Genomic DNA, 27,560 nt, shown 5'->3' on the forward strand with positions numbered 1-27,560 from the left:
AATGAGAATCTTCAGAACCTCACCTTATTGTTATATACATCTTAAAATTAATTAATTTGGGGTGGCTAAAATCATCACTGTCATTCTCTGTTGCACATAATGAGAACTTTCCCTTTTCCCAATTATTGTAAAATTATGCCAGTAAGCAAAATGTGTTCTTTCCAGTTCAGGAATAAATGAAGAAAGGAGCAGGATGATGGGAAATAAATTCTCTGTCATTTGGAAGAATAGAAATCATAGGAAGTCTTAAAATATGCATTTTTTTCAAAAAAGGAAGATGAAACCATCCTTTCATCCTAGCATAATTGGGAGTTTCTTACTCTTTCTGTAGATGAGTAGAATTTTAAGCTAAGACCAGAAACAAAGGCAAAACTGCAAAGGCTAGGTTGCAGTCTTTGGATGCACAAAAGCCAATTGAATCTACTTTTCAAAGCTGATATAAAAGATTTCTGTGACTCACGTTTTCTTCCTTCTATTGCCTTGTGAAAATAAGCACCAGGGAAAGAAAGTGTTTTGGACACCTAGAGCCAAACACACTCAGTGGGATGCCAAGAGAATAAAATCAACAAGAACACTGCAGGCTAAAAGTCCCAGAATCCAAACCCAGAACATGCCTGTCAGCACTGTCTACTTTCACCCTTTTGTTTTCAGAGGTATGAGAGTTGCTAGGGATGGAAAAGGGAATATTTGGGCAAGTAGAGAAATACCTACAGCAAGCAGTAAAAATGAGGAAGATACTCAGTGTTGCAGGCTGCCAAACAGTTTGTTCCTTTTCCTCCTTTTTGGACTGAATGGTGAGATGGATTCTCCTTCCAGTTCTGGGCACAGAGGTGCAGTTCCAGGTTGAAGGACATGGAGGAGTCCCTGTCAGACCTCTCCCTTTCCTGCTCCAGTGCCTGGGACATTATTACATAGGACATAGCAACAATAAACAAAAAACAATAGGAAGAAATGTGGCTGTACAGGTTACTTTCAGGAACTGCTGAATCCCCCAGTGTCCTGAATTAAAGGCTTGTAAGCATTTCAGAACAAAAGGAGCTGCTTTGACCAGACAATTGCCTGAGATGTGACCCTTGAGAGTGTAGAAAACCTAGTAGTAATTTATTTAAATTGCTATATTCTGTGTGCTTTGCGAATAAAACCAAATATACAAAGTACTATAAAGGCACTGCAAGTCCCAACAACTTCAAAAAAGACTTCCACATAATTAAGCTGCATACAGATGAGGGTTCTGAAGAAGGAGAGATAGTGAATCTTCAGGAGATTCCTGACCATCTGGAAGCTTTTGTGGGGGCAAAACCCAGATAGTTGCTTGTGGGAAGACTGGGAACTTGTGCCTTGCTCTCATAAGGGCAGCTGAGGGCAGAGCAGAGCAGAGAGAGGAGCAGGTCTCCATGTAGTACATGTGGGCAGGAGCAACACCGTGGTAGGGGCGAGTGGGCAGCCTCAGTTCTACTGACCTGGGTCCTGCCTGCTCCATGCCTATAGAGCTGGAGAGCCCTACAGGGCTGTGACGTGGCCCAGGGGTTTTAGCAGCTGGGCAGGCTAGGATGGTTATCAAATGGTGATCTAAATGCTTCAGGGCTGGGCAAGCCCAGTGAGAAGATCCTCTGCTAGCTTAAGAGTCAGGTATGGGTTTTCTCAAACTATAAAGCTGATTAGAAAGAGCCAAAGTACCACCTGGGGAAAGGTGAAGGGACTGTAAGACCTGGGAAATACAGAGAGTACCAGCAAGTCCACAAGTAAGGTTTGAGGGAAAACAGATACCAAGATGAAAAATGGTATTTTAGAAAAAATTTTAGAAAAAAATTTAGAAAAAAAAATAGGCAAAGAAGAAATATTGAAAAAGTATTTAAAAAAACAGGAAAAATTCGCAAAATTGTCCACTTCCTAATAACTTAAAATCCTCATATGTGTATACCCTTACAAATATTTTTTGGTTTTTTTTTTTTCCTGTTTCCATAGCCACTGGAAACCAAGGATTCAGAACCTGCAAATATCAACCAGAAACTCTGCAGGTTTTCTGAAGCAAAGATCTTTCTTTTGTCCCTAAAATATTTTGTAGGTTCTGACTCCTTGTGAACAAATACTTGCAGATTTTAGGGAGGATCCTAGAAAAATGCCAGTTAAGACATGCAAGTAAAACAAAGGCCATGTGAAAAAATACTTATAAACCAACAGAGGATCTCTCAGTGCCAAATAGGTTTTGTTTATAAAAATCATTACAGTAAAGTCCTGTGTCCTATGCAGAGTTAAATTTCCTTCATTCCTTCAGTCCTTTGTTCATTTGTTCCTTCCTTGACTATAAAATATATTTGAAATGAAACCACTGTATTTTATATTTGAAACAAGAACTTCATCCTGGGCTGTGGATTGTCCATGCTTGACTAGAATCTTATTTCTGCCTTAGAGCCAAAGATTCCCTAAAGGAAATATAAAGGAAAAATAATAAACAAACTCAGCATTGTGGTTATGTATTTACTAGCAAACACAGCCACCTTTTGTTTGGAAATGGACAAGAGTAAAAATTGCAGACCTTTAAGTCATAGGCTGCAGAACTGAAAAAAGTCATAGGCTGCAGAACTGAAAAATGTGTCTGCTCATATACTTTTTACATGAGCTCATTTCAGTGGGACTTTGTTAATGACTGTGAGTTATGTTCTCGTCCCTGTCCAGTCGCAGAGGACATTGTTAAGTTCTGGGCTCAAAGTAGACAGTTATGTTTTTCCGTGTGGAGGCCACATTTGAGGACCAGGTGAAGATTTGTATGTAGGCCAGTCTGGCCTCCTGCATAACACTACTTCTACATTAAGTTTGGGCTGAGCCACCTAAGAATTCAGGAAGTTGGAACAGTGTCTTTGATGTGATTGTCACGCTGCCCATCCTGTTGTCCTTGCTCTTGTGATCATATCTGGCTATGAGTTATGTCTGTCCTTGAAGGAAAATACTTTCTTTAAGATAAGAAAATATTATTGCACTCACCTGTAGTAACCAGCAGAGCAAAATGCAGGTCATATAGCCTGATTTACATTATTTCCCTCTGTTAGTTATCTCTTAACAGCAAAAAGTTTTCCCCTTTGCAAATGTAGTAGTCCACAGATATAATATCAGTAAAATAAGAAAAAAAATAGCAGTGAAGTCTGTGCAGACATAAATTCTGAGTCCTTATGTATGTCCTCCCTCTAAAAGTGTTAAATACAGGTACTGAATAAAAATGATAAAGAAGCATACATGTAATTTCAGTTTAAAATGTAATAGCATTTTCATAATTTTTCTTTATACATTCCTTTTCAGTGAACATTATAACCCCTCTGAAATGTACTTTTCATCTTCCAGTCTCCTCTTTCTTCTACCCCTTTGTTGTAACTACCATTTCCCAATATTTTTGTCTCTTTTGGATTTTTTTTTCCTGATCTCTAATTGTCTTTCTATTTATGAGCACAGCTGTGTAAGTGTATATTGCCGACTGTGGTCAAAGGGGCAGTTAGTTGAAGTTATAGAACTGATTGATTATTCAAAACTGGAAAGTTTTTTTTTAAGAACTTTTTTTTTTTGTGTAAAAGGAAATCTAGTGTTATGAGAATATTTTTTGAGGATCTATCTTATTTACTGCTGATTATTAGGTTTATATTTATTATAATTATAAATATAGGTATAACTGTGGATTCTTTCTAAATTGCTTTCAGATCACATTTGCTCAGAATCAAAAGATCTTTTTTTTCCTACTGCCAATCTTTCACGTCCAAGCTGGAATCTATAAGCCAGGCCGCCTCTTACACCCCTACTAGTCATAACCGGTCTGTGTTTGCAAATTAGATGATAGTGCTGTTGCCGATGCACAAGGATGGCCTGACTCCAGCTCCCTGTTCCACGCTAGTTGGCTTTGCAGTGCTAACAGAAGTGAAACATTCCTTTTGTCAGAAAAAGCAGGAGCTACTTCTCAAAGACACACAACGAGCAGACAGATTTTGGAGGAATGTGACATTTCTAAAGAGTTATTTTTTTTGGAGCTCAACTCCTACGTTAAAAGAAACTGAGGGAAAAGTCTGGAACAACTCTGTCCTAAAGGACACATTATATGGGGACTTAGCCCCTTTCCCATTTCTTTTTTCTTCCTTCCCCGCCCCCCCCCCCCCCAAACCCCACCCACAAACTTACTGAATTCTTTTAATTGAGAGTGGTCAGTTGGAGCATGTTGCCTCTCCCTGAAGTGTAAGCTGCCTTTTATAGGAAACACAAAGAATTTCCTCCAAAATGATTTACAGAACTATTTCTTCACATTTACAGTTAGATGTAGGGATGGTGGCCTTGGATGGGCTTGCAGTGCCACACCAGCAAGAAACCTCAGAAGGCACCAGCTGGGGCAAGTGGGGGAAGGACTGAAATTTTCACCTTCAGATTATTGACCAAAGTGGGCAATAGAAGCCTTGCTGGCTCTCTCACCTTGTTTACCAGCAGAGGAACTTATTCCCTCTGCTGGAGGATAGGGACATGGGCATCATGATGCTATCTCAACCTTCAGTATGCTGGCAGCCATTGAATTTCACTCTGTTCCTGCAGCCAACAGTTTTTGTGCAAGCAAAATGTTCTTTACAGTTGCAGAAGGTGTCTGGACTTGGACAGTGAGCCGCTGCCTTTAATATGATTAGTAACCCTAGGTGTGTTAACACTACTATTCTAAATGTCAGCATGAAGGTCAGGAGCCACAATTCCTTCCTTGGTATTTTCCCTCTGTCCTATCTAATACCTTCCCATCAGCATAATGGCTTTAATATCCAGTTTTCTTTCTTCATTATAACACAGACACCATAGCCTCATCCCTGCTCCTTTTTAATGTCTCTTGCTGCAAGGTAACTAACTGCTCCTCTCCTCTCCTGATAAATATCTCTGGTTCTCAGGTCTATAACCTTTCACTCATCCTTCTGAAAACATCACTGACAGATCTCATTCCGTTCTCTATCTAATTATATACCAGCTCACTCTTGTCATTTCTCTGTTCAGACTTGATGAGAAGTATCACTGGTGCTGTGAGCTCTTCCTCTGTTTTCTGCTCCTCAAAAAAGAGGCCTTTCTCTGTGTTTGCCAGGAGAGCTTGTCCCCATAATCCAGCACCTGGACATGGTCAATCTGCCAGAAAGCTTGAGGGAGTATAGGAAGTCCACCCCAGTCTCTCGGTTCCTCAGACATCGCTGGGTGCAATTGCACTGGGACCATGAGCATATGCTATTTGCTTTGGACATTGCATATGGAAAGATGGTGTATCCCCTTTACTTTGACATCCCTCTGACACCAGGCAATCTTGGGGCCAAAAATAATACAAGTTTTATTTTGAAAAATGCAAAAGGTAAAGCCCTTTTTTTTGTAGAACTATAGCAAGGTTCTAAAAAAAGGATACTGTTCTGTAATGTAGACAGTAAAATGCAATTCTAAGTCACAGTGAATGACAAGGCTTCTCAGTTTTTCTGCTTTTTTTTTTTTAATTTTAAAGTGTATGCAGGATGTGAGACACAAAGGACTACTTACAGGTCATCATCCTTATGTTTTCCTTCAATATTAGACCCTGGACTACTGTAGGTGACCGGTGGTTTTCTCTCATCTCTTGGTCTGTGGGCAGGTCCCTCTGAAGTCCATCCAAAGACATGGATTATGAGAAATATTTTTTCCACTCGTTTTAGCACAATTTAGTATTAGACCAAATGTTTGTCCCAACTGAGGTATTGATTTTGCTCAAAAGAGTAGTATTTCTTATTCTAGTTAGCATATTTATTTAAAATGTTTGGTGCCATTTTTAAACCAGAATGTCATACTGCAGTAAGCCATAGAAGCTTTATGCTCAGAGAATAACAGCTAAGATAGATTTTTTGGTCTCCTGTAAGAATGAAGTTGTGTTTGTTTTTCAAGGTCCAGTTTTCTACAACAGTATTGACTTTCACTTTCAAGACTTTTTAAAACATTTATTTACATGTAACTTAGAATCATAGAATTATTTAGGTTGGAAAAGACTTTCAAGATCCTCAAGTCCAAACATAAACCTAACATTGCCAATTCCACCACCAAACCATGTCGCTAAACGCCACATCTACACATCTTTATATACCTCCAGGGATGGTGACTCAACCACCTCCCTGGGCAGCCTGTCCCAATACTTGACAAACTTTCTGGGCAGGATTATTTTCCTAATGTCCAGTGTAAACCTCCCCTGGTATGACTTGAGGACATTTCCTCTTTTCCCACCTCACTACAACCCCCTTTCAGGTAGTAGTAGAGAGGGATAAGGTCTCCCCTCAGCCTCCTTTTCTCCAGGCTGTTTCCCTAGCTGCTCCTCATAAGACTTGTGCTTTAGACTCTTCACCAACTTTGTTGCGCTTCTTTGGACACACTCCACCACCTCAGTGTCTTTCTTGTAGTGAAGGACCCAGGGAGGAACACAGTATTCAAGGTGTGGCTTCACCAGTGCCCAGTACAGGGGGACAATCGCTTCCCTAGTCTTGCTGACCACACGCTTCACTACACCAGCCAGGATGCTGGTGGCCTCCTTGGCCACCTGGGCACACGGGGGGCTCATGCCCAGCCGGCTGCCGACCAGCCCCCCCAGACCCTTTCCCCCCAGGCAGTTCCCAGCCCCCTGCCCCCAGCCCGCAGCACTGCAGGGGCTGGTGTGACCCACGGGCAGGACCTGGCACTGAGCCTGGTTGAACCTCACACAACTGGCCTGGGCCCATCGCTCCAGCCTGCCCAGACCCCCCTGCAGAGCCTCCTGCCCTCCTGCAGATCAACACTGCCACCAACTTGGTGTCACCTACAAACTTACTGAGGGGGAACTCAATCCCCTCGTCCAGGTTGTTGATAAAGGTATTAAACAGAACTGGCCTCAGTACTGAGCCCTGGGGAACACCACTTGTAATCCCTTGCCAGCTGGATGTAATGCCATTCCCCACCACTCTTTGGGCTTGGCCAGCCAGCCAGCTTTTTATCCAGTGGAAAGTATGCCCATCCAAATGATGAACAGCCAGTGTCTCCAGGAGAATGCTGTGGGAGATGGTATCAAAGGCTTTACTAAGGTCCAGGTAGATAACATCCACACAGTAGGTGTGTCACTTGTCCTAGAAGGAGATGAGGTTAGTCAAACAGGACCTACCTTTCATAAACCTATGATGATTGGGTCTAACTGTCTTGTGTGTGATGTGTGATGGCACTCAACATCACCATTACCTTCCTCAGCACTCCAGTCAGGCTGACAGTCCTGTAGTTCCCTGTCACCATATCATTCTTCCTGCCTTCTTTTAGCTGGGCATCATATGTGCTAATCTGTCCACAGGGACCAGGGCTGCTGATAAATGATTGAAAGTGGCTTGGTGAGCCCTTCTGCCACCTCCCTCAGTGCCCTTGGGTGGATCCCATATGGCCTGATAGATTTGTGTGTCTCTAAGTGGTGTAGCAAGTTGCTAAACATTTCCCTTTGGGTTATGGGGGCTTCATTCTTCTTTCTGCCCCTGCTGTCCAGCTCAGGGGGGGCTGTGTACCCTGAGAACAACTGGTCTTACTATTAAAGACTGAGGCAAAGAAGGCTTTAAGTACCTCAGCCTTTTCCTTATCCTTTTCCCCCCGCACCCAATAATGGTTGGCAATTCCCCTTAGCCCTCCTTTTGCTGCTAATGGATTTATAGAAACACCTTTTATTGTATTTTTTTAAATCCCTTTCCTCCAAATCTAGTTTAAACTTCTTTCAATGAGCCCTAACTCCTGTGCAAAGATCCTTTTCCTACTTTGAGAAAGGTGTACCCTGCTTGTCACCAGCAGGTCTGGTGGTGTGTAAACTGACCCATGATCAAAAAACCAAGAATTCTACTGGAGCCAGGTATTGATCAGCTGGCTCTTGTTTCTTCTCTCATCATTCCCTGCAACTGGAAGGATAGAGGAGAACATTACTTGCCTTCCTGATCCATTAAGCAGTCATCCCAAGGCTCTGAAGTCTCTCAATTGTTCTTGGACTTCTTGTTGCAGCTTCTTTGCTGCCTACCTGAAAAATCGATAATGGATAATAATCTGAAGAACATATCAGGGTAAGAAGTTTTCTCATAACATCTTTAACCCAAGCCCCAAGGAGGCAGCAAACTTGAAATAACACAACATAACTTTGAACTGATGCCATTTTTCTTGAGCTAGGAGTCATTCTAATTGGTCTAATTTGATAACACTGCACATCCTTTCTAATATTGTCCATGTCTTAACACTATTTCTGGCTCTGGATGTCTAAGCCACCACTACTAGGAAACTTAGGACCAAATTATTCAGGCATATGGATTGTAAGATACTTATTTCTAACAGACCCTGTGTTTGACACTCCCCCTTGTTACTTGCAGGAAGTCCACTGTCAATCTGATGTGATATAAGCATATAAACCTGTTCTCTTCCAAATGCAGAACAGAAAGATTTATTGTCCAATTTTGCATTTGTTAATTCTTCTTCATCTTTATTAATTACTTTACTATTTGCATCTACTGAAGAGCTAAACTATTACTACATTTTTGAACTGCGGTGCTGAAAAACATCCCATGAATCCTCCTCATTATCCACATTACTCCAGACAGAAATTTATATTTCTCACAAGTCTTTAAGATCTACTATATACTGATGACTAGCTATTTATTCTTTTGACTTTTTTTTTAGTATTTTCACCTTACTGTTATACTGAAACTTTTTTTAGACAAATATGTCCTTTTCTCTGTAAGAAATGATCCTTCTTTCTTTATAGTAAATTAGTCTTTCAAGCCTTGTGATGCTAACTCATGTTTTCCTGTTGAAGTATCTTATAACTGTTTTCCAAAAGTTTCCTAGTTTGTAAAATAAACCTTTTGTGGCAGAATGTCTGTAACAAATAAACTTTATTCCTCTCAAGGCAATATTTTCTTTATCATTCAGAATGCAGCTTGGTCAAGTATGTCTTTGGCTCCCTGATAATCTGGGGCTTTTCCCAATAGGCTGGGTAGAAGGGACCACCCTGTCTCAGGAGCAGGGAATGTTTTACAGTGTGAACTCAAGATCTCATCCAAGGCCATAGAAAGGCCATTGACCGTGTTTTTCCTAGTCTCTCTGCATAGGTTCCCATCTGTAAAAAGAGGATAATGCCATTTTTCTTCATCACAAGCCTTTGGTGAATATACACTAAAGAACAGGCAAACAGTTTAGTTAGGCCAACATATACAGAAAAGTGACAATATCAACATAGAATTAGAAAAAACATTTGAATGTGAAGAAAATTTCTATTGGTTATGTTATCCAGAACCAATAGCTGTATAGTTGTATCAAGTCTTTGTCTTATAAGGCTTGTCGTATATGTTTGGATATATAGTTAGTTTAATTTGTGCCTAAGCCTATACCATAACAAATGAAGTACATAAAGAGATATTTGGAGGTCAAGAGGATGAGCAGAGGGTGATAGCCTGACTCCTCTCCTATGCATTTAACTTGGAAAAAACTTTACTAAAGCATGTGCAGTTTAACACGTGTAAAAATCATGCTTTGTAGGAAAAATGAAACTCTCCAGTGTTTGCATTACTATTTGCAAAACAAACACTTCTGCTTTGTCTTTATGCATGTAGTTTCCTTCCACGTGCTAATTTGTTTCTTTTTTTGTAGGAATAAAATGGAAAATGCAGGAGATCATGCGATTACAAGATCAACTTTAGTACATGCAGTGTATTGACACCAGAAAGTTTGGAAGGTTTCTGCTGGATTCAAAGCTCTGTCCTTTACCATCCTGCTGCTGGCTTGTATGCAGTTGAGGTCTTAGCCTATGAATGGGTAGAGATCTCATTACCTGGCACTCTTGCGTGATGGTTGTCTTGAAGAAAAAGGCTCCTTCAGTGCTTCTGTGTATGAAGGAACTCTGCTTTTGAAAAGTGTTGAACACTGCTTGAGTCTTCAGTGGGTATTTAAAAAAAAACGCAACAGGGAGCTTGCAACTGGAAGAGACAAGGCCTCTATGTAATATGAGATAAGTATTTTGTCATTTGAACCTTTTTATGTTTTTTAGTTTACCACAGGATGCGACAAGAAATTTCCTTCAGTGACTAGGAGCACACCCAAGACACAGCCAGGCCTTAGCAGGTGTTCGCCACATGCTGTTGTAATGACTAGGATTAGTTGGGTAATAGTGAGCAAGTATCTGTCTTGTATTATTCATACAGACTTCGTTTCAATTCATATCAATGTTCCTATCAACATGTGACAGTTCTCCAAAGTTCAGTGTGAGGGCTGGTGGTAATGCATCCACTAAATGTGCCTTTCTATGCAGGGATGCTGTTTCTTCCCAACAGTAATGCCAGGATTTCCCAGGTCATCTGAACATGAAGAAAGGGAAACTTTCCCAATCAGCATGTGTGAGGGTTGTTTTCTAACAATTTTTTGTTCTGGCTATACAAAGCTAATAAATCTTCAAAACATATTTTACCCAAAAGCAAAGTTTACCATAGTGAACTCCAATGGGAAATTAAAATATCAGGAAGCAATGTTTATTTTCTAATGTTTTGCCAGCTGCTGAACAGAGTCCAGTAAGTAGAACAGACCTGGCCTGTTTGGTTGTTTCCTCTCTTGTGGCCAGATTTCTCTTGCCAGTCCTTTCCCAGTCTTCTTTTAGGCTATTTATTTTCCCCTACATACTGACTGGCAAACAGAAATCCAGGCAAGGAAAATATGTAGGAGATATTTCCTAATGTTTCATTGGCCCTTAGAAAGGGAAAACCACTTGAGGTTATAAAGAGTGTAAACCTGTTGTTTATGCAGTAAAGAGCAGTGTGATGCAGAAAAAGTAATTAACCCAGAGGAAAAGTTTCCATATAAGAAAAAAAATGAGGTCACTGTCAGAACATAACTCTTTTTCTTCTCTGGGTCTTGTGATAGCTTATTTCAGTTCTTTTCAGGGAGCCGCTCTGGAGTTTGCTCATTAAGATGTGTTGAGGAAACAAAGGAGATGGCCTGTTGGGCTTTTGTTCACTTAGTTGTTTTTTTTGTCTTAGGATGTAACTCAAGATTTTAAAATAAACTTTTTGATCTAAATTAAGATGAAAGAGTGAAATCTAAAAAGTGTACAAAGCCATTCAAAGAAATTAAATGTTATCAATCAAAATATTTCTGTAATTTTAGAACATTTTGTTGCATTTTGTATTTCTACCCAATCAATATAAGGTAGTCAACAAAATCTCTGAAGAACTGGAAGAAGTCTCTATAACACAAACCTTGTTTACTGGGGAGAATGTTAACTTCCCTAACATCTACTGGAAGGGCAGCGTGGCAAGATGCAACAGTCTGAGATGACTTCTGGAGGGTGTGAGGGCTAACTTCTTGATAAAGATAATGGATTGACCAACCAAGTGTGAGGCACAGCTGGATCTCCTATTCAAAAACAGAGAAGATGTGGTTGGGAACATGATGATTAGTGTCAGCTTTGGCTGTAGCAACCATGGACTAGTGGAGATCAAGAACATGAAGGGAGTGAGGAAAGTGAGTGGAAGATTTTGTCTGAGTAGGGGTCCCATGAGACAGCTCTGAAGGGCAAAGGAGATAAAGAAATTTTGCAGGTCTTTAAGAACAGTATCATCCAAGCCTTTTTCTTTTTACACTGGGGAAAAAACAGGTATATCAGGAGCAAAATGCAGTGTTGTGCATTGCTAGTCATACCTGGGAAGGCAAAGCCCCCACCCTTTGCAACAGTCCAGGCTGGGTACTGGCTGTCTGGGCAGCAGCTCTCTGGGTAAGTCCCTAGGGGTTTGGGAGAGACAGCAAGCTGCACAGGAGTGGGCTGCCTGTAGAACTGGCAGCAATGAAGTCCAGCACCATCCAGTGCTGTATGAGCAAAGGCACAGCCAGGAGATGGAGGGAACCGATTATTCCTCTCAGCCTGGCATGTCTTGGTCCACACCTAGGCACTGTGTCTTTTGGTTTGGTCTCCCCAGTCTGAGGTAGACATTGCCAAACTGGAGTGAGCCCAGTGGAGGGTCATCAAGATTCTCAGAGGCTGGAGCACCTGCCCTGTGAAGGAAGCCTGACAGATGGCTCAGCCTGGAGAAGCTTCAGCCTGGAGAAGACTCAGAACAGCTTTCCCCTACTTATAGGAAGATTATTGAGAAGACAAGGCCAGCATCTCTGCAGCAGTGTACAGTGGCAGGCCAGGTGACAACAGGCTAAGTTGAAACAAGACAAGTTCAGACTGGCTATAAAGGGAAGATATTTTCTGCGTGGGAACCGTCCAGAGTGGAACAGGTTGTCCAGAGAGGCTGTGTGGTCTTGCGTCCTTGGAACTTTTCAACACCAGGCCTCCTCAGTGATGCTGCTTTGAGCAGTCTGTTGCACTGGGGACCTCCTGATATTCTTTCCAACCTGCATATGTTTCTATGACTTTTCTGTTTACAGTTACCAGAACAGAGAAACTGTTCTTTATTTTGAACAAAGAAGAAGTAATTTTTAAAGGAAGTATCAAAAGAAGACTTTTTTAGTATTTCTTATTTTTCCCCTACATTTTTTTCCCAGGTGAGCACGATAGCCTAGTTTTGAAGGCTCAGTTTTCTGAAAGACAAAATGTTTTGTTGAAATATAGCTAACCACCTCTATTTTGGAAATTGCATTTCACCCTCTACCTCACGTAAAAGGGAAGGAAACATTCAGGATGACATTGGGTTAGTATGAAGGAGAGGCTTCATTAGCAAAAAGATCTTTGTGCCTGGTGCTCTGTTGGCAGACTTCCTTCCACCTCTGCTTTGCTTAACCCATGCTTGTTAGCCTGCCAGTCATGCTGAGTTTTCAACTCCACATTGCCATATAGGAGAAAATCAAAGTGTTTGGAAGGTAATGGGAGTTCTTTTTATGGAAAGACCCTTGACTCTACTCTGAGTTTTTGATATCAGACCATGATTTAAGTTGTCTATGCATTTAAAGAGATCAGACAACTGAAAGTGCTACCCTAGCTGTTGAGAATCAGGGACTGAGAAAAACTAACTTGTGTTACTTTGACTAATTTTGACAAAAATTTAGCATGTTTTTTAATACTTCTGTATTTAGCACATATTACCTTTTGTGAAAATTAATAAAATTAATTCACAATATAACTTTTGTGAATATTCTCAACCAAAGGCAGGTTGGGCCCTACCAGATATTTTTCGTATTTTATTCAGAACCCGTCATGGGCAAGCTGTAAATGTTGTTCATGAAACAAGTAGATATGGTGACAGGTTATGTTTGCAGCCATCTGCTTTTCTTCTGTGTCCAGAACTGGGCAAGAAAAATATGTAACAAAGGAGTCAAACTACAGTAGATGACATAACACTCATTGCAAATGAAAATTTTTTGACATAATCACAGTGTGTGGAAATGACCTATCCTTATGAGCTGTTGCAGATACATCTCATGTGGTTTGAAATCCTCTTCCTGACATCAGCTACTGGGTTTTAAGGGATAGATCTTTGATGACAGAACAGGCAACAAGAAACGCGCATGATAAACTTTCATACGAGACCTGTGTGGCTGTAGTCAGTTTTGATTTAAATACTTTTTTTTTTTTTTTTTTTTTGCCACTAAAGGTTAGTATTTATTTGGGGACCTGACAAAGACAATAATGAATGATTTGGTGAGAATGAGCAGTAGCTTTCATGCATAAATATTTTCAAAGGCTTGTCAAAATCGTAAACTTTCTTCAAGAAAATATTTAGCCAAAGAAGTTTCATAGAGCCTGCAGCATATAGACAATCTGGTGATGGGTAACTGTAAGTGAGAACAGATTGTTAAGACAAGTCTGTAATCAGATGTGGAGACAGCAGAACTGCTTAAGATTTAAATAGGTCAATGAATCAATAATTCTGTATTGCACTTTTGAATCTATTCAGTACTGAACCCTGGTGATTAGAAAATTCACATTGAAATTAATATTAAAATCTTGTTATCAGCATGAGTCACATCATCTGCATGGAAATCACAGTATTCATAGGAAAACTGAAATACTTTATAACTTACGCAAATCGAACAAAACAAAGACATTATTTTAAATGGACCATTTATTTCAAGATTTTTTGAGGTCCTAAACTTTTCTGAAATCCCCTTTAAAAATTTGAGACAGTATTATTATTGTATTATTTTTCTATTTTCTCATGTTAGCATTATAATTTCAGGTGTATTCCATAAAAATACAACCTTTTTCTTATTTTAATCTTCATGTGTTAATGGCATGTAAATTTAGTTCATTCTTTCTTTGTAGATGATCTTAAATCATTGTGTTCAAACCATTTAAACTACACTCCATCATCAAGCATATATATTCTTCTGGAAATGGTATTATTTATCACTGGTACTTTTTTGACATGACATTTTTGAAGTGATACTATACAAATGTGGATAACTCAGTAATGCCAACTAACTGTTGCCTTAACTTACATCTTTTCTCTATTTAGATAGTGTATACATATACCTTAAAATTCTGCTTTGTTATGATACCAACAAAAAGGCACCACAAACAAGAAGTGGAACATAGCCCACTTGATGGTTGGGCTGCTGATACACTGAGACTATTGTGCATATTCACATTAGTATGTCTAACTTTCTTCTTTCCTTTCCTCCACTTCTCTCACACTGCAGGGACAGGGATTGCTTTCTTGCTTTCTTGTTAAAGCACCATACAGCTCCCAGCAAAAGGGGGCTTTGGTCCATGGCTGCGGCTCTTAAGCATTATGGTAACAGACATTAAAATAGATGTTTGTAATCAGAGGAACTGTGTGGTGTTTTTGAGACAAATATATTTGAATCACATACAGAAATCTGTGTCTTTGCTCCAAACAAGTGGTACATATAAACAAATAGTAATTCTAGTGAAGTCTACTGTATATATAAAGAGTAATTATCTTCAAATCCATGACTTACGCCAGTGTAAAATTATTTATTGACATAATCCTTTTTTTCTTGTAAAATACCAAAAATACTGAACATATTCTACCACATCTTTTCCATAAAAAAGGCTAAAAAACACCCTCAAATTTTAAATTGGATCAGAAGCTCATAAATCATCCTACCTTGGAAGAATCAGCAAACTGTTCCACTAACATGTATTGTTTAGAGCAATCAGTCTCTTTAATCTCCATTGTCTGTCATAGAAACATGCCAGCTATCACTTTTTATTACAGTCTCATGATAAATAGTTGTGATGAGCCATCTTGCTTCAGAAAACATGTGGACAATGATTTTTTTTGTTGATTAGTGATGATTGCTTTTTATGGATGACTTCACAGGTTGGTGATTTTTGGATTTAATCTCAAAAGAGACAGCAGTTTTGGAGAAATTATTTTAATTTCTTACCTTTATTATAACCATCTGATGCTCCCAGTCATCCAGATTCTGGAGGCTTTCAATTTTTGGTAAGGAAAGAAAAGGACACTTAATCCTGGATGTACATACCCAAGAACATATCTTGGTTGAAATAATTTGATTCAACTATTTCAAGATCAATTGAAATCTCTGCATTTTAATCAGGGGAAAAAAAGTGATATGCGTATTTTTAAGAGCTCTGCCACATCTCATAGGAAAGTCCATCAACAAAATCAAATGCAATGGCTGTTTTTTAACTTGCTTTTCACTGTCATGGATATGCTTTGCAGCAGATGTGGTCAAAGGCATTCTGCTGCATTTGAGCCTTACAGCTTCCTTGGGATTCTCATATGAGAAGGTATTAAAATATCTCAAGAACTCTATTGCTTTTGGAAACTTCTATACTAACAATGTTAAATAACAGATGTTTCAGAAATCCACAAAACAGGAGTTGCTTTGGACTTTGTGTGGGAAGGTGGCAGAACAGAAAATAGTCACTTTTTTCCTTTTGCAGCAAGCACATACAATCATCACTTTGATAACTGGCTGTGCAGTATCAATTATTTTAATAAACTTCCAGTATTCTCAGTGTCTTTCCTATTTTAAGCAGTAGCTTTATAACTAGGAGTACCTAGGAGTTCGGCTTCAGTTACACTGCATCAGCTTGGGTTGAATGAGGCCCTGAAACATTCTTTTCTGACTCCATCCACTAAAAGCACTTGGTATCTTTTGCCAGTTTATATAGATTACTGTTTAGCTCCTTAAAATAACAAATCTTTGATAACCCTGAGTTTAACTGAAGGTTCAGACAGGGGCATAACAAGAGTGTCGAACAGAACAGACTGTGGAAGGAATGTCTTAAATACAGCACCGATGCACAATGTTAGGCTATCAAACCATGATTAATGAAATCTAACTCAACATATGACAGGTAATTTAGCTCGTGTTTTTTGGCTTTTCTCTGTAGTAGCTACCAAAGTAGTGAGAGATGTGCATGAACAAATTACCTGGGGGAACTGCTCATCTACCAATGCCTGGATACTGATGTACAATATCAGCCTATCTAAAGGATTTTGGAGGGCATTTTGACCCTCACTGGCTCAGGGATTAAATAAAATAATTGAGGGCTACCATTCCCTCCTTACACTAATGAGGTCTTGTAGAACTGAATTTTAGGACTCAGACCATAGATTACAAACGGACATTCTTCTGGGAGTTTATACAATTCATACTTGCTAGAAAATCAGGCAGAATTTTCTCTACCAGCAATAATCTTAGCTTCCCCAACTCAATGACCTTTATTTCACTCCAAAGGTTTAAATGGGGATTGTTACAAATATCCAATAGTCTGAAAAGATAGTTTTTCTTTCTGTCTTTCATAAGAGTTGTTTCCTCCCTGCCTTTTCAAATACTGACCGCTGTTTCTGGTAGATGGTTCTTTTAAGCACGTGCACTGTTATACATGGTGATAATAGGGTATAGATCTTTGTCATGCCTCTGTCTGAGGAATGAGGCATAGAAATACCTGCTTGGCATAGACTGTCTGAAATACAGTGTAAAAATCTTCTCACTCTCATACAGGCTGGACGAGAAATATGAGAACTCAGTCATGTCTGATGTAATGTCTGTGTATGGAAATAAGGAGAAAACAATTTTCTTTGCTTCAGTTTATTATTGAAACACTGGAACATCCTTTTACTTACTGTCTTTTACCAAAAAACCTAAGAATAATTGAAGGACACATTTAGACTACCATCAGACCACAGAACATGCTGTGGTTCTTCTGTTTTCAATGCATCAGGTTGTCATGCTTGGAAATCATAGAATGGGGGGTAAGTGGCACAAATAGGAATGTACTAAGAATCCACCTGGCCTTGGGAGATGGAAATGCTCTGGCTCTGACTCATGCTGCCATGAGTCACACTGACACTTGAGTGTGAAGACCTCACATTTGTGTGTACAGACCAGATTTACAGGCATTTTCTAGGCACTGCTTTCTGCAAAAGTTTTCCATTGATCATTGCTTCAGCATTTTTTCCCCCAAGTTAAATTCTTAATCAATTTTACCCACTGCTGCTGTTGCCAGAATCCTTTTGAGAAGCCAGAGATCAGAGGGACAGCAGCAGCATAGACACTTCATCAGACTTCAATGAACTGCAAAAGAAGTAGCTAAAAAAATGAATGAAGAAATGATCTTATCCTGTAAAAGCAATAGTGTTCACAGTGCTAGTGGAGATTTCCATTCAGTAAGGCTTGCAATTCAACCTCAACACAACTTCAGTTTCATAGTTGACCAACTTTTGAGGTTGTTTATTGCTGTTCACATCATTGTTATGCCACATGAATTGCCTTTCATCTCTAGGTTCAGGTTCTGGATACACTTTCTTCTGGATATATTTCAAAGCCAGTAAGCCAAGGGCTTATAGTGCTGAAGAGGTTAGTCATAGCTTGGTCCAACTTCTGAACAATGATTAAGCTTATGATTTCTGAAATGTTTATATGAGCTGTGTCTTGTATTGTTTATTGCTGTTGTTGACACTAACACGTATGGTCCAGATGACAGAATAAGATCTGCATTTGAGATTATGTGGTGTATTGTAAACTCAACTTTGCAGATGTACTTCTATCTAATCAAAGACAGAGAAATTGCTTTGAGTCACATGTTGGAAAGTTAATAGGGATGTTTAACACAACTCTTCCATTTCCAGCTTGGAGAAGCTGACAGACACAAATAACTGGAGGCTTAGTGAGACATTTCTGAAGCTACTAACAGGCTCCTTTCTTTGGAAAACCTTAAGTGCAGCTGAAAGAGAACTCTACAAATTATTTACAAAATAAAATAGTAATTAATACCTGCTGGTGGGAGCAGACTTAATAAATACTGAGTGTTCTGAAAAATGACCTAAACTAATCCCCTCACAAAGTCCGATGAAATACAACAAATATGTGACTACTCCCATGTTGCAGCTGAGGAAAAAGATGTAGACTTTCATATCATGGGGACATGACTAAGCCTGAAGTCTTGTTACCACAGTTTCCCTCTCAGTCTGCAGGGACAGCTAGATTATGCCAGAAAGCTGATCATTTCTTTATGAGCCAAACCACAAAATTCTCCAAAGAAGAGCACCCTTCAGACCCATTGACTTCTGAGAAAACTGTGGTCTAAACCAAGCATCTTGGATTTGTGTTAAAAACACCTGAGAGGTGGGATTTTAGCACTTGTTTACATTCGTAAACTTGTACTTGGAAGTTGACATGAGACAAACAAGAAGTTTTTAGTAAAAACTGTCAGAAGGCACTGGCAGGACCCAAATGTAGTTCTCCCATTCAGCCAAGAAGGCCTCAGGGCAGGAAAGAAAATTTGTGTTTGTTCTTGAGTTGTCACTACTTCTCCTGTGTCCAGTTAATTCACACTTTCTGTTGGGACTACCTTCCATGGCATTAACATTTATTTGCAATTTAACTTGAATTTCATTTTAAGTTTTGTTTATATGGTCACAACTGTCTTTTTAGCCAGCTGCTAATAGCATCAAATCAGTGCATGGCCTTGTGAATGGTGATGGAGTATCATTTAATCTGGGTCTGTAATAACAACAACAGCAGCAGCAGCAGCAAAACAGTGTCAGGGTAGTATTGTACCTCATCTGGTATCGCAGATTTGGAATCTTTCAGGTCAGTCTGAATCTATTCTATTTACCTTAATGATTTTACTTGATTTGAAATAGCTCAACCAATGGTTGCAAAACTCTAAGAAATAAATAAGTTTTTATTGAATGAGGTGGGACAGGAATAATTTTTATCTGGGATGTACCAACAAAGAAGTAGTAGACTGGATTTCTGGACAAGGTTAGTACCTTCTGTCTGTAGTGGTTGTTGTGTCAGACTTGAGGATTTCATCCCTAGTTTCCTGTGCAGCTTGTCTTTGTTCTTATCTTTGTCAGGCGGCTGCTGAGCACCCTCTGCCCAGCTAGGTGACCTGTACCCATCCCCCTTTTTTCATTATTTCCATGGGCAGAGAACCAGACTTCCTGTTACACTAATCTGGATGTTCTACAAATTACAGTTTTATTTGGCTCCTCTGTCCTTTTATTGTCCTCCTGAAAATGATTTATTTGTGATAACATCTGATGTGATTTAGCACAAGGAACGTTGCATCTTTTTTTACATAAAATATTTAATCTCTTTAGCTGTACCGAGCACTTTGTACAGGAGAAACTCTTGCTGTTTTCTTCTTATCTTTTAGCTCTCTCTATAAATGATCTACTTTCAATGTCAATGCTTTTTTAATGAGCAAAGTGGTCTGCATGCCTTTGTTCTGGTGTTACGATAAGTCTTTTTATGATGGCATACAATGTGAGTAATTTTTGTTTATAAGCAACATTGCTTTTCAATAAATTGCAAATGTGGTTTATACAGAAATAAACCACAGCCTAATTACCTTCAAATGCAGTGCAGCCTTGTTTCTTATGGTTTTCGTTATTACTGCAGTATTGATAAACCATTAAGAAACAAAAAGAAGCACTGTTTTTTAATAGTTAACACAAGTATTACATGTGTTTATGTGAAAAGAAGTAGGTGTTATGAACGATCAAACAAAATAAACCTCAGTAGCAAAAGCCCCCAAAAGCCAAATGTATACTTTTTATCCGTATTCAAACATTTTGATTCATGAAGGTTTTAACACTGTTATTCAGAAATCACAAAATATCTCCAGGTGCTAATATATTTATGAAATTTAGTTTCACCACAGTAAACACAGCAACTAAAACTTCATTTGTATTTCATTTGTATTTTTTGAAATAATGACCTTGTAAACCTGGGTCACATTTCATTATTTGTATTTACATATCTCTCCTCTAATACAAAATTGAATTATACAATCAGGCTATGTGAAACACATTGTTTTAGTACCAAAGCATTTCTCTAATCTCCTTTGCTGTTTGGTATGATCAGTTTTGTAAATATTTACAAGTTTGTTTCTAAAATCTAGAATTTAAGATGAGGTAGGAAAGACAATCACAACAAAAGTAACAAATCAGGAAAGTATTTTTTCTTGGCTACAGAATGATTCGCTTCAGAGGCTGATGAGTATTGCAACACAGCAGTTGCACAGAGGTAGAGATTCCCTTTATCTTTCCTCCACAGCAGCTATCACTGTATGTACCAGTCTTTTGTGTCTTTGTCAGCTCATCTTTGCATTTAACCACATTCTACAGCAGCTTTTTGTAGCTACACTAGGAGAGCAGAGTTCAGATATTACCCCAAACTTCACTGTTTAAATTCAAATACACTGACCTTTTGAAGGACAGTTCTCCTGTTTTGAAAGAAGCTTTACATAGTGATCTTTGAATCATGTTATCTATGAAAGGGTTTTATTTAATCATAAGTTTATGTTTGATTTCTACCACTTTTCATTAAAGTTGCACTGTGACAGTCTTCAGACTGGTTTTCCTGCAGAAGTTACTTATTATGTTGAAAATCTAGCCAGAAATGTCTACAGAGATTCTCCTGAAGGAGAACAGGAGAAACTTCCATCATGATAACACACCATCTAGCATATAAACAAGCTCTAGGGAGTGGGACTGGCCAAGAGGATAAAACTGAGCAGGCTTTATTTGATCTAAAAGAGAAAGAAACTGTATGTGAAATAAACAGGAGAAGCACTTGGAGAACGGCAGAAAGGACTTGTTGGCACTGGGAGAGCATAGAAGTCTTTTGCTGAAACATGGATGTGGTTGGACAGAGCTGGGTGAACATTGCTTATAAATATTTATTTGACTCAAAGATGCAAACTTCACTCTGACTCATTCCCTTTTCTCTTTATTGCAAGCATTTTATGAGCAAAACTTTATTTGCACATGTATTCTTGGAGAAGGAATCTATCATTGTGTGGTTGATTTACCCATGCAGCCATATAAGAAGTATATGCAAACCCATTTCAAAATCTCTCCATTTGTTTGAGGATCATGTAATCAAAGGAATGATGATGGTAAAATCATATAAATCATACAACTAAGCCCACTGAATTCTGCACAGTGTAACTTTGAGACTCCAAGAATGACCATTACTTAATAAGCAGAAGACATGGCATCAGCAATTCACAGATGTTTTAAAAAGGGAATAATTGACAGTAATTAATAATGGAAAAATGGCTAAAGTCTTAACGTCTTTTTTTTTTTTTTTCTACCCTACTCAAGAAACAACTCCTCCTGGACTACACTTCAGCCTTTTATTTTTTGTGCCTCCCTGTGTGTGCTAAACCATGGCTTTTGAATGACAACTTCACAGCAGCCATCTCAGCCTTTTATCTACTGTGCTACATTCTGCCAGCAGCTCTTGTTTCTTCGGAGGCAAATGTGATGCAAAGTCTTTCTTGTTCATAAGTAAGTTGAGTTGCTGTAACAGTAGTCGTACTTTTTAGATAAAACTTACAGCAGCATTTGGTCTATTTTTATACTCTTAACTAGTCTCCTAGTTTTCTGAAGGTCTCTCTCTGCTTCTTCACCCTGTCGTGCGGGCAGAGTACATTCTGCAGGGTGGAAGCTTCAACTCCAGCTGCACGACTTTCTCAGCCAAGTGGCTCTTTGTATATTTTTTTTTTTTTTGACAGTGTGCTGGAGGTAGTGTCTGGGGTGCAATGCTAGGCTGTTTGTTTAGTTTAAGACTGGTTATTTTCTTGATTTTTTTTACTTGGTCACTTTGTCTGACAAAATGACAAATCAGTAGCAAGTGTTTCTACAGGTAGAAACAGCTGTCTGATGTTACCTTTTAGGGTGGTTAATTTTCCAAACAGGATTCCAGCTGCTCTGGTGCTGGGTGCTATGAAAATTAAGTTTCTTCTAAAGTGCTAGATGCACAATTGTGAATACAGAGGTATCCAGATGGTCATCAGCTCCCTTGTAGTACAAAACTAAATCTCCTTCTATCTCCCCAATACCAGCTTATTCATTGCTTCCTTCCCCTCTAAATGAAAAGGACAAAGTAACTGTCTTTAGACCTTTTGTCAGGGGATGTGAACTTGCTGTGTAAACTAACAGATCAAGGAGATCACTGTATTCAATCAATGTTAGACCAAAACAGCTCTGGGGGTTAAAACTCAGATATGCACACTTTGAGTCCATCAGCAGGTGAGTTCTTGGGTGAAAGCCTCAGGCAAGAATATATCAGATTTAGTGTTTACCATGAGCTTACAGAATCCTCCATACTTCTTAGTTTAAGTATAGCTGATGCTCCTATAGCAGCAGACTAAATAACCTCTCTTTCTACCCTGTTATCTAGGATTCCTGTTTGCTGTTTAAAGAAACTATCCCAGGAAAGATGGTGGGAGAGTATTCTTTAATGTGAGTTCTTGGTATCTGTTTTCTCAAGTATCTGGTATGTTCTTGAACCCACTCAAAACTGTTAAATTCCAGCACTTTGAGGTTACCAATATTGTCTCAGCTTGGTCTGGAATTTGGCCATTCTTAGGTTTTTCTTCCTTATCCTCTTACGTAATCACACTAAAGAACATAAAGATATAAATATGTTGTCAGTAGTCTCAGAAGCCAAGATTTGCTTACCTGGGATGTCTTCCTAGTGTTATGGTTCTCAGATAACTGGCATAGAGCCGAATGAGAGAATATGGGCAGAAAAGTAAATAGATGTATTCCTTGTACAGAGAAACCCACGAGGGATATACTTGAACTTAATTTTGTATAAACAGAAGTAGCTAAGAAGATAAAATAAGTGCAAAGAATATTGCATGCTCCCCAAGATACCATAGACTCCCAAGAAGAAACCTGGAAGCAAGAGGCAGGCTGCATTTAAGGTTACCTTGAAAGTACGAGTGTGAGAAATACGACAAATGGCCTGCAAAGGTGGAGCTGCTGTGGGGGAAAGAATGGAGGCACTCTAGGAACAGTGGAAGAAGAACCAGCTCCAGCACTCCATGGTTAAACAGAGGGAGCCTGTTTAGATACTAAATATTAAAATATAGAGATCATTAAATCTAGAGCTATATGAATTCAGTGAGAGGAAAGATCGGTGACTCTGGACTTTGTGCTTGGATGTTTGGGCAGATAACAATGCTCTTGTCTAAATAAGTGATCAGGAGTTAATTTCTGGCTGTGTTATTTTCATTTAATGACATCAACTACCTCATAGCTTTAGATTTCCCTTTCAGTGGTACAAAGCTAGGTGGTGGCTGATGAAAGGAACACCTCAGAAAAGCATGGCAGAGCAAACTACCCTCCTCCTGTTCACCTGGGAGATGGCATGCCTAGAGGTGAGGCATGGTGTGGCTGGGCAATCCTTCCTAATACCCACACCATGGTCTGCCTACTCTGTGGAGAAAACAGTGGCAGAGTCCACATCCATCGAGTCTCTGTTCATACAAGGTATGGCCATTGAGAAACACAGAGAAGGATAAGCTTAGCGTTCACATGCTCCACAACATGCTTTACCAAGACAGAAGAAAGTTGGAACTGATGATCGATGGATCAATAGAAAGACAGGCAACTTCTTGTTCTGTTCACATCTTCATTTTCCTGAGAACAAACCTCTGCTTAAGGTCTGTTCAACGTATCTCTATTTTGACATCCTGCTCTCTGTGCGTGCAAGGAATCATTACTATAAATATGGAGGTCATGTACAGAAGAGTAATTTGAAAAGCCAGCAAAGGGCAGAATGTTGCAATAGCTCAAGAAGGATCATTTTGGGTGGTTACTAGCAGGATATTTTCATATTTCACAGTCAATATGAAAGGAAAAATTGTTACAGCTTTGTTTAGGTATAAATAGTTCTTTTGTTGAAATAAATAAAATTATCTCATTTTTTTGTAGCCCAGATTAGTATTGTTTTCAAGCACTGAGTCTGAATAAACAGCAGACTCTTCTCATTCAGAGGTGAAATCATAAATTGTTTTCCCCTCCTGAAATGTCCCTGGACTTTTTGACATGACATCACCTGCACATTCATCAAAGCTCTGTATTTGGCATATTTTTTTCTGGTTTGGCAAAAATTAAGCAAAGACTTGAATATGGTCCAATTTGTAGAAAAAAGATACTTTTTAAAAAATACATGTGTTTTAAATTTGTTTTGGAAGCTTAGTAGCTTAAAAGTTTTTATGCCATTATTTCCATACTTCTTTTCCCCCTTCAATTTTTTTGGAACACTAATTGTGTAGAATCAGAAATGTTTTATTGAGCAATCTGCAAATAAAGAAAAGAAACTGCCCAGAAATGTCCCTGTTTTCCTGATAACGTTGTCTGGGGGAAAGAACATTTGCTCAGGCTGTGCTTTGCTTTCTGCCTAGTGGGCGGGTCTGTGGTGCTGGGAGCATCCCTCTCAGCAGCTCTTCAGGAGGTCCTGACTGAGAGCCCTATGCGTACACTCATGCAACAGGCACTAGGTGCTTCCTAGGCGCAGGATCGGGCCCAATTCATAGCACTCAGCTTTTTATGCCTGAATTAAACCCACTTCCCCTTAGCAAAAGGCAACGGTTCAAGTCTCAAGGGTTGCTACTGGACTAAGGGGCCTCTTCTAAATCCTGCTGAGGGTGGAAAAGATCCACCAGCTTAGGCATTCGATGTACACCTCGGTGCAGACACAGAGACTGACATGCATTTAAACAGCTTGGTGGTTTGGTCACAAGCATGCTGGGGCAGATATCTGCCAGTGTGGAAGAGTGGCTGTGTCCCTGCTGACCAAGTCATGCCAGGGCTTGCGAGCAGGAAGTTTTCTCTAGAGTGGCAGCAGGACCTCCCTGGGAGTCATTCTGTCCACTGGAGGAATCTCCTTTAGATGGCAGGGTCTGCAGACAAGAGGCACAGTGCCCTCCCGTCCTCTACCTTCCGGTGCCAGCGAAGGAAGTGCCAAATGATTCACTAGTGTAAATAAATACCTAGATTAACTTTTGGGTGCCAATATATCTTAACATGTGAAAAGTCCAAACTTCACTGCTCAGTTTTTCTTGGTAATTAGATAATAAACATAAGCTCTTATTTTTGCTGATTACTTTTTAGTTTGTGTAACATTACTGGACAATAAAAGAGACACTCTGGGCAAGTAACATTCCTTTATTAAATTAATTAAGGAGGCCAGGCTGGAATTATGTAATCTTCATTCCTCAAAACTGAGAGCTTGGTAAAATAAATAATTCTTTTCATAGCAGCTTTAGATTCAGCCCAGAAGGTCAGCTTATTGCGGGAGTTAATGAAACCAATATCATTGCTCTCTACTCCTGTTTAAAATCAGAAGGCTAAAAGCTGTGGATTCCCTGGCCCAGACTTTTCTTCTTGCTTACATTTCATAACATAAGAACTGTTGCAGTGGATCAGAGAAGTCAAACTAGCAAAACCATACCTCCAATAGTGACCAGTACTTCATGTTTAAAAAAAGCATAAGAAACACAGTGTGCTAAGAAAGTTCTTCGCTTCTGCATTTTTATGAAGCTTGGGCCAAAGTTTACGTTTTGTCAAGGCTGCATCAGCCAGTAGAGTTCAATAGCTACCTAACCAAGCTGCCTTTTAGCATCTCAGTAACCCCATGGACTTCACTGTATTTACTCTTGCTTTTGGAGAGGGATGCCTTGGCTACATGTAACTACAGTGACAACAGTTTACTGCTGGGATAGACGAACCAGCTTTTCAGAAGCCTAATTCCTGACTAGAGCTCAGAGTGGCCTTCACTATTACTTGTGTGCAAAAGCACATGGGTGCAATGCTGTTAAGTGATTAAAGAGACAGTATTTTTGAAAGAAGACTGGCTTGTGTGGCTAAGTTCATTATTTAAGTACTTATTCTTTCTTAGGCCCTTGCATCCCTGGGCACTGGGAACTGTGCATGCTTTTGTGACGATTTAGAAAACTCTTGCATCTGAGAGGCCCAGACTGGTGTGTGGCAGTGACTTAATATCACTCCAACTTTGGGTGTTTGTACCTGTCTTTCTTCTACTTCTCATTTTTCTTTGGGCTGGGGATGAGAAATCAGCTTCAGACACTTGAATTACTAGAGCTGAAGTTCGAGGGAGTGACACGAAGCTTCTTGAAGGCTGTAGATGGTGAGCACCTTGAAATTAGATTTTTTTTTTTTTTTTTTTTTGTGTGTGTGTGGCCAGTATTGCATTTGGGTGACCAAATGTACGGAATGGATGATAGACCTCTGGCAGAACTATGTCCTTTGACAAGAGAAGATTGTTGATTCATGGGGAGAGCTAAGGCTCTTTATTAAAAATAATGTCTGGTGGGCTTCATGGCTGAACGGGAGAAGCTGAAATGACACATTACATTTGAAGATGAAATTCACATGCCCATAACCTCGGTTTCTCTTTCAATCCTGTTTGCTATTGTGATTAATTTTTATTTGTACATTGTAATCAGATAGACTTCTTCATAAATACTTGCTTTTAATTTTACTTGCACAGTATATAGTTTCATTCCAGTGGGGGGTCAGATAGTGGTATGTTGGACCATGTACACTGGCAAACCTTCTGCATGTTGAATAGGACAAATCAGGCACCTGCCATTTCCCATACAGGAAACTATGAAAAAAATAAAATAAAATTGGTCTTCCTGTGGGAGAAGACCTAACAGTAAACTTGTGTGGCAGAGACACTGCCAATAGTATAGCCAGAATGTCTGCTTTTTGTCTATAGCTCCACAATGGTGGAGAGCTTCTTAAGAAGCATTTATGCTAATATTTGTAGGGGACAGACAGTACTTGCTTATCACAGTAAATTTCTCAAATAACCAGAACAAGTTACACATATACTTGTCCTGTGACTTTATCTAAAACTGCAAATAAAAAACAACTCACTATTCTAGAGCTGATGTCAGCTTTTTTTTTTTTTTTTAAAGCATTATGTTCCTGATTTTAGAACTAGGCAGTAAGTGACATGGGTGTTTGGAATAGATTATTAAAAGAAGGCAACTGATCAATTTTAAACATACTAATAATGATTATATTTTGTAAAAACAAACTATTATTCCTGTTCTCAGCAGAAAATATGGAGAAAGTGCTAAGATGTGGTGTTAGTGATTTTATAACCCCCCTATTAAATTTAAAAAATGAGAAGCACAAGGCGAACATGGAGAAAGGTAAGTGCATAATGAGCAAAAGTACACAGAAGAAGTGCTAGCTGGCACTGCAGCCACTGAGAAAAGTGGCCCAAGAAATAACTGGGAGGGAAAAAAGGAATATTTGGCAAATATCAATCCTGGTGAAGGAAAAGCAAGGACA

This window comes from Falco punctatus (assembly GCF_963210335.1).
Source record: "Falco punctatus genome assembly, chromosome: Z".
Lineage (NCBI taxonomy): Eukaryota > Metazoa > Chordata > Aves > Falconiformes > Falconidae > Falco > Falco punctatus.